This window comes from Eschrichtius robustus, chromosome 13, assembly GCF_028021215.1.
Source record: "Eschrichtius robustus isolate mEscRob2 chromosome 13, mEscRob2.pri, whole genome shotgun sequence".
Classification (NCBI taxonomy): domain Eukaryota; kingdom Metazoa; phylum Chordata; class Mammalia; order Artiodactyla; family Eschrichtiidae; genus Eschrichtius; species Eschrichtius robustus.
In genome coordinates, this window is record NC_090836.1 from 56,773,340 (window position 1) to 56,784,841 (window position 11,502).

At 41.1% G+C, this 11,502-nt stretch overlaps 1 pseudogene; it reads right to left on the reverse strand.

Annotated features, from left to right (window-relative positions):
- Positions 1–323: 323 nt before the first annotated feature.
- Positions 324–1,382, reverse strand: LOC137775362 (ubiquitin carboxyl-terminal hydrolase isozyme L1-like; annotated as a pseudogene).
- Between the last annotated feature and the right edge of the window lie 10,120 nt (positions 1,383–11,502).

The following is an 11,502-nucleotide window of genomic DNA, read 5'->3' on the forward strand; positions in this document are numbered from 1 at the left end:
TAATGAAACTTGTATTAATTACTACTTTAGTTTTTTTTGTTGTTTGTTTGTTTTTTTATCTCTTAGCAGCAGAAAAATTTTATTCCTTTTAAGGACAATTAAGCCACATCCAAGGCCTTAGCTTACAGATACAAACCAAAGTAGCCATTAAAGCATTAGATATTGAGGTATAAGACATACAATGAGGGTAAGTGCTTATCTGCAGAACCGAAGGAGAACAGCTGTGCTCTACAAGTACTGAAGCATCTGAGACCACATAGGTAGGGATATACTTTCACGATGAAGGGAAGGGGAGAGAAAGCGAAGTGCCGCACCACGAGGCATTAGGCTGCCTTGCAGAGGGCCACGGCGGAGAAGCAGACCTCTGCTTGCTCGCGCTCAGTGACTTCTCTGCAGACCTTGGCGGTGTCCTGCAGCAGTGAGTCCTCTGAACTGGTGCCACGGTTCACCGGAAAAGGCATCCGTCCATCAAGTTCATAGACTTGAACAACGTGGCCATCCACGTTGTTAAACAGAATAAAATGAAAGTTCACTTTGTCATCTACCCGACAGTGGCCTTCCTGTGCCACGGCATCATGGGCTCCCTGGAGGGCCTCATTCTTTTTTTTTTTTTTTTTAAATGTGTGACCTGTCCTCTCATCAATGTTACCATTTTAGCCTAGTCTTTTTCCTCTTATGCACATTTTTTTTTTAATTTATTCATTTTTGGCTGTGCTGGGTCTTCGCTTCTGCGCGAGGGCCCTCTCCATTGCGGCGAGCGGAGGCCACTCTTCACCGCGGTGCGCGGGCCCCTCGCCATCGTAGCCTCTCTTGCTGCGGAGCACAGGCCCCAGACGCGCAGGCCCAGTCGCTGTGGCTCACGGGCCCAGCCGCTCCGCGGCACGCAGGATCCTCCCAGACCAGGGCTCGAACCCGCGCCCCCCGCATCGGCAGGCGGACTCTCAACCGCTGCACCACCAGGGAAGCCCCCTCATTCTTTTCAAAGCATTTTGCTCTGTCTTCAGGGTACAACTTCTCTGTTTCAGAGAGAAACTGTTTGGGAACTGACCCATCCTCGAACTCCAGTTTGTCCTGATTGTTGGCCACTGCGTGAATGAGAGTCCGATGGTTCCACCGGAGTTGCCAATGGTCTGCTTCATGAAGTACACCTTAGGACTTACTTCTTGTCCCTTCAGCACTTCAATCTGTTTTTTCCTGAAGTTCTCATGCTGGGCCGTGAGAGGAAAGAGGCGCAGCAGCGCGCAGGCTGGCGCCGGCACCGAGCCCAAAGACTTCTCCTCCAGGCCCAGCACGTCCTCCAAGCGCCACTGGCCGGCGACCCCCAGCCGGGCCAGCACCTTGTTCAGCATCTACGGGTTAATCTCCATCGGTTTGAGCCGCATCTTTGCGAACTAGGGAAGGAAGCGCAACCCAGAGAAGAGGAAAAACAGGCACTACTTTAGTTTTTGTATCTTGTCCAGATTCTTACTCAAAATATTAGTCAAGTCATGTACTATCGGTGCTTCTCACTATTTAATTAGGTTCAAAATCTTACCATTTCATCAAGCACAGATGGATTCGAAGACTGAGAACCACCAATATGTCTGTATGAAAGACTCCTGGGAGATAATGAGCAGGAGGAGATTTTTTATTAGGAAGAAGGAAGAATTGAATTAGTGAGCTGGATCTATATCTCTATTGCTAAGTTTCAAAGCTGCTTGCTTCTTTATGCTTATATTAGAAGTAACTCAATTAAGCAACAGATTTTTATTGAGCATGAAATATTCTGGGCAAGGTGATACATGAGGGATTGTCCCATACACAGAGGAGGGTAACACATACTCTAATTTAAGGATTAAGATCAGGAGATTAGAAATATGTACATAAAAATATTATTAAAAAGTATAAGGTAAGTGTGAAATGTCAGTGTGAGCAATAAGTGCTGAAGGAATTCAGAGTTTGCTTCAGGTTAGAGTAATCTGGGGAGGCTTCATGGAGGAGGTGGGATCCGATCTGCACTTGAAAGGAGGCCTTGACGGACAATATTGTTGCCTAACCACCATCCATTCACCCTTCTTTGCGTATTTTTCAGAAACCCTCTCCCATGCAGGACACATACCTCAGGGAAAGCAAACTCTATCTTAAACTCCAAGGGAGAATCCTGATTAGTCTAATGTGAAGTCATCATGGTAATCCTATCCACTCTTTCTTCCCCTCCCCCCATGATTTGTTCAGGGAGCCAAACTTAATGCCAATCAGTGACTGGCATTTCCCCTAGCAATGGTCTAGGGACATGACCTAAATGGGTCCAATCATTCTAAAAGGAAAGACCTTTGTTTCATAATTGGGAATAAGATTTTTATTCTCTCCTACTGTGCAGGAAAAGGATGTTGGTTGCCCTGATGGCCTCTGGCAGTCTTTTTGAGATCATGAGGGCCCCTGGCACGTGGAGGAAGGCTGAGGCTGGAGAATAGGAGAGATTCAGAGCTGGAGCCCCATTTGTACTGTGCCTGGAGCTTGATCTGCCTCTAGATTTCCTATTATATGAGACAGTACATTTCTTCAATGTTTAAGCCAGATAGAGTCAGGTTTTCTGTAACCCCCAGCCAAAGTCATGCAAACTGCTATCAAATAGTAGAGTTGATTCCTTTCCTAGCATATATTTACCTCTTTCCCTAACAAAGGAAATAAATTGAATGCTATGTGGTTTTTTTTTTTTTTAGGGGGGAAGGGTAGGAATCCCTCTACCATTTTTCCTTGTGGTTTAAATGGGAGAGACAATCTATCAGCTCCAAGTACGTTTGGATGCCGTGATTGATTCAGACAGACATGGGCATAGAAGACAAGAGAAAGTTGCTGAGGCTTCTGAAAAGAAGCTCCTTTCCCCTGGGAACTACCAGATATATCTTTCTCTACCTCCCTGTGTGGTTGGGGAGCAGAGATGGGTTGTGTTAGTTTCCCAGGGTGACTGTAACAAATCACCACAAACTAGGCGGCTTAAAACAGAAATTTATTCTCTTCCAGTTCTGGGGGCTAGACATCCACAGTGAAAGTGCTGACAGAGCAGCGCTCCTTCTGAAGGCTCTAGAGAAGAATCCCTCCCCTGCACGTTTCTAGCTTCCGGTGGTTGCAGGCAATCCTTGGCGTTCCTTGGCTTGTGGCTGCACCACTCAAGTCTCTGCCATCATCTTCACATAGAGACACACAGGGAGAGAGCTGTATCCAAATTTCTTTAGTCTTATAAGGATACCAATCATTGGATTAGGACCCATTCTAAACCCAGTTTGACTTCATCTTAACTTGATTAAGATGAATCAAGGGACCCTATTTCCAAATAAGGCCACATTCACAGGTTCCCAGTGGACATGAGTTTTAAGGAAACATTATCCAAGCCAGTACAAGGCCTCTTGCAGCCAGTTTTGCCATCCTGAAGGAAGCCAGCCTGAGAATGAAGTTAACACATGGAGCCATACAGAGTCAAGGTGATCTCAAAGTAAATGACATCATTAACCTCTGGATAAAACTGCCTAAAGTTTATTTTACTTTGGATAATTTATTTAAGCCAGGAAATTTCTCTTTTTATTTAAGTCACTTTGTGTTGAATTTTCTTTTGAGAGTTTCAAAAGGACTTTTGAGAACTTGATACGAATTTTGTTGAGACGAGAAAAGGTCATGCTATATAACAGGGAATGGCAGGAGGAAAAAATCATGAGGATAAAATGAAAGGAGTGTTGGAGTGAAGGCTTGGCTAGAGGAGAATATTTATTGGAGGAGCAGAGGGGCATAAAGTTGTACCGATTGGTTAGTGTACGTTTTTAGAGGTCTGGAAATGTCAAACTAAATAATTTGAACTTTCTTCTGCAGGCAGATGGTGTATAAGATGGTTTCTGAACATGGAAGTTGAATCAGTTAACATGATGTTTTAGGTTAATTAACAGTGAAGTGCAAATTATATTGGAAGGGGACAGAAATCAGATCAGAATTGACTGCCTTGATGTTTCCCAATGCAATCAAGAGGAGAGACCTAGCTTCTCATTTCTGGACTGGGATTCATTCCTTCCTACTTATCTAACCTGGCCTTCTTCCTGTTCCTAGAACAGACCAGACTCATTCTACTTGAAGGCTTTTGCATTGGCTGTTTGCTCTGTCCCAGACGCTTTTTATTCCTGATCTTTGCATGGCTGGCTCCTTATCATTCAATCCTCAGCTCAACTGTTGCCTCTTCAAGAAGACTTCCCTGACCAGTCAATCTAGAATAGCCTCTTGTCCCTCTGTCAGACTGGCTTAATTTGATTCTCAGTAAACTAAGTACCATCTGCTAGATTTCTCATTTATTTATTTATTTTTGTAGCCCCTCCCTTCCCTGCCCCAACTGCAAAATAAGCTTCATAAGAGCAAGGAGCTTGTCGGGTTTTCATGGCCATTTCTCCAGTACCCTATAGGAGCTCAAATAAATATATGTGGTATAAATGATTAATAAATTTGGCTTTGAAGTTTTAAAATTGCTGAAACATTGACTCAATAGTTTAAATAACTTTCAGATGAGCAAAATTAAATAATTTGGCTAATCGGGAGAGAAACTATTTCCAAATTTAATTTTACTCAAAAGGCAGGCAGGAGTGGAAGAACTAAAATGCATATTTTTCTCAATGTTCCGAAAAGACAAAAGTAATTTTCAAAACAACACTCTTGTCTCCTAAGGCTGTTTCCACCAGAAATGCCCTGGGCATAAAGAAAAGCTCTAGGGAACTTTGAGGGAATATATTTAAGATTTTCTCTTTCCATTTTCCCTAGTGGCAGTTTCATTTCAAGGCCAGCGGTCTATAACTAGCTCTAGTTTTCTAGAGCAATTTACGTCTCTCAAATGATTCAGAATCAGACTCTTTTGTCATTACTAGAACTGAGCCCCTGATTTGTTGTCTAGCAGTGGATACCTCTGTGTTCCTTGCCCCCACCAAAGTGCCTCTGACCTCAGCGTGAAGCTCTCCCACTACTAATTATTTTTCTTGAAATATGCCACAGTGCATTTACCAGCTCATTATGAGAAATCTTTGTTGCATACAATGAAGACCGAACAAGCCTCAACAAAGTAATGAAGGAGCACATTCTGTGATGCAGAGAACTTTCTAAGCCAGCCTTTCTTCATGACTCTCCTGGGGTGCTATTATTTATAATATACCCCTGTGACTTTTTCTGAGATTATAATGAATGAGCTTGTGTACATTACTGATCTGCTTCTTTGACTGAATTCACTGGTAAATTATTTGAAGTGGCCTATCCAGGCCATGTGAAAAAAGATCTGTGTTACCTTGAAGGAACTGGCAAGGCTGGGTAGATTGGCCACTAAATTCAAATTACAAATATAGTAACAGCTCAAAAGGGACAAATCTTAATTTACTGTCAACCAAGGTTGGGAATGAAACTCTAAGTGCCTGATAAATATGTCTGACTTACTAAAATTTTTATAGTGAGTACTACATAAAATTACTGGGATATTGGCTGGAATTTGGAAATTTTTGTCACCCAGAAATTTTTGCTTTCCTCCCTCTTCTCCTTCTTCCATTCCCCTCCCCCTACCTTCTCCTTCTTAATAGTTTTATTACTTATTATGGCATTTAATCAGGAATGTCTTTTGAACACGTACCCTTTTAAAAAAAGGCCTCTTTTTAAAGTAAAAACCTCAAGGAAATTAATGGAGTATAGAATAGTAATTTTTATAACTATTTGTATAGTTTAAAATGTTTGACCAACACTATGTGTTTCTAAAGTAAGCAATTTTTTTTTTTTATTCTTGGAGAAGATATAGTTCTCCCATAAATAATTTGTAAAAGTTGTAATGAACCATTTTTTTAATTAACTGACATGCATACTGGAAAAGTTAATGTACCATAAACTAAATATGCATAAGTTTATTAGAGGGTGTGCCTGAATTTAAAATTATCTTAATAAATGTGTGCATTTAACTGACTGGTTACATCGGGAAGCTATTTATTTCAGTGATGGTGACTCTCCTAAAACGTTTTTGGACTGTCTCTTTGGAGGAGAGAGTCCAAAATCAGTGTTAAAAAGTACAAGATCAACTCGTGTTATAATCTTTGGGATTATGAAACGAAACAAGAAGAGATTCTACAGCACTTTGATTGATTTTCTTGTGCGGTTCAGAGAGTATGGGAAGTCACATTTTGTAGTACAATAAATATTCCTGTTTCCTATTTGGTTACTGTCTAATTTGCTTCTACTCTTTAGAGGGTAATGTTTCAGATTCCTAGTAATCATTTGACTTCATTCCTCTTTTGGAGCCAAGGAACCCCTTCCACCACTGCAGGATACAGAAGAGGGCATTTGCAGGCATTCTGGGGTGCATTTTAAAGGCATCTCATCTCCCATCCCTGCATAAACCACTGTACTGCAACAGCAAGTTAATGGAAGACTATAAAGTAAGAAAAAAACTGTTAACTCCACGTCCCTGAGATAAAAATCTGCCTTTTAACTATGCATCTCTGAGTTCTCTAACAATGAACACAGACAAATTTATAGGGGGCCAAGACAGTTCACTGGTGAAACAAGGAAATAGTGGGAAATTTATGGATTTCAGACACAAAAATAAAGACAGAACTGTACTTGAATGAGGATAGGGACACCACCTCATTAATCCTGGTTTCATCAGCATCCTTGATTCATTAATTCATTAAATATATATTCAGCATCTACTCTTCATAAATATCTGCATCATAGGATTATCACACATTTTACTTCTTGATATGATATCCTATACTAGAAATAACTATTTTAAAAGTCTTATTTCTTATGAAGTAAGAAATAACTTGGGAGATGATTTGATAGAAGAGAAGTGAGATCTGAAAGTTAAGGAATTATTTAACAAATTCAGATTTACCCAGAACAATTTGGTTTAAACCCAATTACCAGAAAGTTGCAATTTTTAATGTTAATGGATAAAGAAGGTAGATATCCCTAGATTATCTAACAAACCTAAAATGCACCATTGCTTAAAATGAAGATTTAGCAAAAATGTCTGATGAGTGTCCCTTTTTTGTTTTTCCTGTCCCCACTATGGAGAGGGTGCCAATGAACAGTAAAGAGAAGAAAAATGAAAGAGACTGGTGACTCCACCTTGACCACTGCTGGGTGGTCACATTGTTAATTTAGTAAATGGGAAAGCTTATGGTAAAAAGTGCTTTATAAATCAGCAGGATTTAGTTGTTACTGTTACTATTTGTATTATAGTCCCTTGAGTGGTCCTCTATTTCTGAGAGCAGATTAAAAATAAGCAGGCCTAAACTCTAGTGGGTATAAATTCGGAGAAAACTCACCAGGGATTTTTTTTTTTTTTTTTTTTTTTTAATATGAGGGTTGTTTAAACAATGAGTTAATGGCAGCCACAGAAACACACTCTTTGACAATCTGCAAAGTCTGAGTCGTTCTGGGATGGCTTCGCTGCAGGCCTCGCTGAGGGAAGGAAGCCAGCTTTCAGGGTGTGATGACCTTGACATGTTTAAAATCACCCAGGTCACTCAGAATCAAGACATATGCCTAGCATGCTAAACTAGCAAAGGGAAATGAAGCATCGTTTCATCTGTCCTCCTACAGAAAAAGAAAGAATTTATTTTGAAAGAGTTTTTAAAACTGTCAATCACCGGACTAAGGACGATGCCCAGAGACCCTCTGAGTCGGTCAGCTGTACCCTGTGACCAGGTGAGACGATGAAAACCTGCAGATATGGGAAAGCCCTGGCTCCTTCCACACACAGAAGCAGACCTACTGTGCCCATGGACGCGTACGCTACTGTAAAACCATATCAGGAGCCATCTCTCAGGACTGCGCATCTTCTTCCAAAACTTGTATCGTTTCATTAAGTCAATCCTCTTCCAAAACTGGTATTGTTTCATTAAGTCAAAAAATACTCATTTAGCAATGACCATGTGCAAGACTGAGTTAGGTACTGTTGGAAATGCAAAGGAAGAGGTCATGAAACCCTTTTTCAAGAGCTTAGAGTCTGGTCCAGGGCTTCTCACCCTCACACTGTTGAGGTTTCTTTGCAGTGGGGGCTGTTCTGTGCTTTGCAGGATTTTTAGCAGCATCTCTAGCCCCCACCCACTATAGATGCCAGTACTACCCTCCTCCCTCCCTCCGTTCTAATTGTGACCAGCAAAATCATCTCCTGGTATTTCTCCATTGCCTGGGCAATGTCACCTGGGGTCAAAATCGCCTCTGTTTGAGAAGCACTAGTCTAGTACAAATGATAAAACATGTACATAAATAACACTAAGATAGTCAATGATGGACAAGAAATACAGATGAGTGCTCTGGGCGATTACAGCAAGTAAAGATTTCTTTTGGTTGCAGGCTTCCTGGAGAAGAAAGCATTTACAAGAAAGTCTTGAAGAATTCCTAGAATTTAGAAATAGAATGAAGAGAAGGGCAGCCCATGTTGAGGGAACAGGAGGTACCAAGGAATGGAGGCATAGTTAGCCTGTAGGAAATCATGTCAGATGGGGTATTGGGGCAGTTCCTGGAAGGTCACTTACCTCTGATTAACGAGGGTTTATTCTGTGCTTCGGTTCTGATGGGGACATTCCTCTAGGGATAAACTGTGGGTCAGAGGTATTGGAGTTGGGAGGATATTGAGAGCTGGACTGTAGTGTTGGCCTGGGTAGTGGGTTATTAAGAGTCTAGGAGACAGTGAGTGGCAGGGTTAGGAGAATACAGACCTGCCAAAAATTTAAAAGGTAAACTTAAAGTTTAGGATTAAAAAGAAAGAGGAATCAAATATGACCCAGCTGTTTGGAGCTTGGTGGTATTATTAATAGAAATGGAAAGTGTTGGAGGAAAGCAGAGGTAGGATTACTCTGTAATGGCCTGTATGGGAAAAGAATCTAAAAGAGTGGATGTATGTATAAGTGATTCACTTTGCGGTACACCTCAAACTAACAACACTGTAAATCAACTATACTCCAATAAAAATTTTTTAAAAATTTTTAAATAAAAAAAAAAGATTAGAGGAAGATAAATCAATTTGGGCCACACTCCATTTGAGATGCTCGTGGGCTACTCCAGTGAACAGATTCAAGAGAGAGGTAGAGATCCACTTCTGGGTTTGGGAGGGAGATCAGAGCAGGAGAATTTGGGGATCAGATCCTCTTACAGCTTTTTTCTCCTGTCTCCTGCTACTTCTTACTTTCCTTTTTCACCTCCTCTTTCCACCTCTGAATCTGTGGTTGACACCTGTTACTTCTCTCTATATATTAGTTCTTTGAACGATAACGGTAGTAGTAATAACAATAACAACAGCTGTCATTGATTAACTGACTATTCTGTTTCAGGCAAGGAACAGTTGCCTCCTGCTGGTCTTTTCCTCTCCCCCCAGCAACATGCCCCATCAGCTGATCCAGCCCACCAACCTCCCTTATTCCTTAGAAAATGCCTTGTTTGTGTTGTCTCTCTCATTTAATCTTAATAATCCATGCAAGGGCAAAATTATCATTCCCATTTTCAGATAAGAAAATAGAGGCTCAAAGATATTACATTGGTTTCTCTGACCCCCAGCTGGTAAGTGACATAGGCCATGTTCACACACTGATCACACACTGAGATGACTCTCTTTCCACTGCAACAAGTGTAAACAAATGACCACCCAGAGGCCAAATCCAGCCCCTACTCGTTTTTCTATCCCCTGTGAGCTAAGAATGGTTTTTACATTTCTAAATGGTTGAGAAAAGAATCAAAGAAGAAGAATATTCTATGATGTGGGAAAATTATGTGAAGTTCACATTTCAGTGTCCATTGATAATATTTTCCCGTGACCCAGTCATGCCCATTTGTCTGTGTTGTTGATGGCTGCTTTTGCCCTAGTGCGGCGGGCATGTGTCTAGATGTGACAGAGATATATGGCCCACAAAGCCAAAAATATTTACTATTTGGTCCTTTACAGAAAAGGTTTTCCATCCCCTGTGCTGCGATATACTGTTCTGAACACTTCATCTACTCTATGGATTCAACTCTCACCTCTGTGCGCGAACTCTCACGTTGGGAGGAAAAAGAAGGAGGTGGTAAGGCAGCCCTCACTCCTCCAACTTATATAGTCCTGCTATATAACTATCTAGTCCTGCTAATGGTCCTGCCAATAAAGTCCCAACAACCCTACGCAGGTAGGAAACACAGTACCTGTGTCAAAAAAGTGACAGAATATGAAGCGTGAGAGTAAATGAAGTCAGCCACATTAATTGTGAAACACAATTCAGTGTGTCTGTATTTTTCCTGAGGTAGTGTAAAAAAAAAAATCAAATATTTTTAAGATGCAAAATAAAAACCTGTAAAATCTATGATTACTGAGAAGAGAAATCTTTCCATAAAGTTGGAGGGGGTAACAGATTCTTTGAGGGCTCCACACCTAGCACAGTACTTGTTACATTGTAGGTCCACAGTAGAAACTCAATCAACATTTGTTGAAGAATGAATGAGTGGATGGATGCAGGCAGGAGGGGCTAAACCAATACAAAAATCAGCATAAGAGAGGAGAACAGTTAGAAGGTGGATCTTCATTTTCTAAGGGCCGAGGGAGGCTGGGGGCTGGAGGTGAGCTGATGGGACATACGGGCAGGACAAGCAGGAGGCAGTGATGAGCTCAATATTCCAAGAAGGGCATTAATATTCCAGAGTTTCTGAAGCTTGCCTCCCAGATGCTGAGCCTGCCTCTGAATTCAGCTTCTAATTTTTCGTTTCTTTTTTTTTCCTGGTCTTCCTCCACACTGAAGACAATTTGTTCACAATTTTCTGCAAATGAGATGACAGAATGGGGTGCATATTCCCAAGGCACACACTTGAAAAACTGCCTCCCCTCAAGTTTCAGGTTTATTCTGAAGCCATTTTCGGGTCTGGCCCATCATATTAGCTTCAGAGATGCACCACAAATGTGAGTTAATATTGTGGCGGTTTCATTATTGCCCTCAGCTGCCCATTTTAATAACTGTAATTTTCTAATACATTTATTTATTGTTTATTTTCCTAAAGAAAATTTTAATCTTTTGGGAGAATTCACTTAAAAAAAAAAGGACGGAAATCAATTCATTTGTGAGGCATTGCCCTGCACTTAAATATGGGTTGCTCAGACAGCCCATGTGAGGTACAACACACTGGAATCCATGTCACCTAGACATATTGACAAGGCTTTCTCAAATATATCTTCTACCCCCTTTCTTATCTATTATCTTTCTTTGCCTTCGCCCCTTCTCTTTTGGTTTCTTTTTCTTCTGTTTTGCTTTATCTCCTTAATGAAGTGACACTGTTATTCATATTTGCATCCCTCACATAGTAGTTGCTCAATAAACGCTTGAAATAGTGAATGTTTTGCTCTTCCTTTTTACTCTCTTTTGCTCTTCTCTTTCCTCATACCTCGCCCTGTCTGCTCAGAGGGAACAGTACACATCAAGTCACAACTATAGACCCCTCTAGAACTTTGTATAAGAACTTTGCCCCAGCACCCCTTAGTGTCGTCGTTTTCATCAC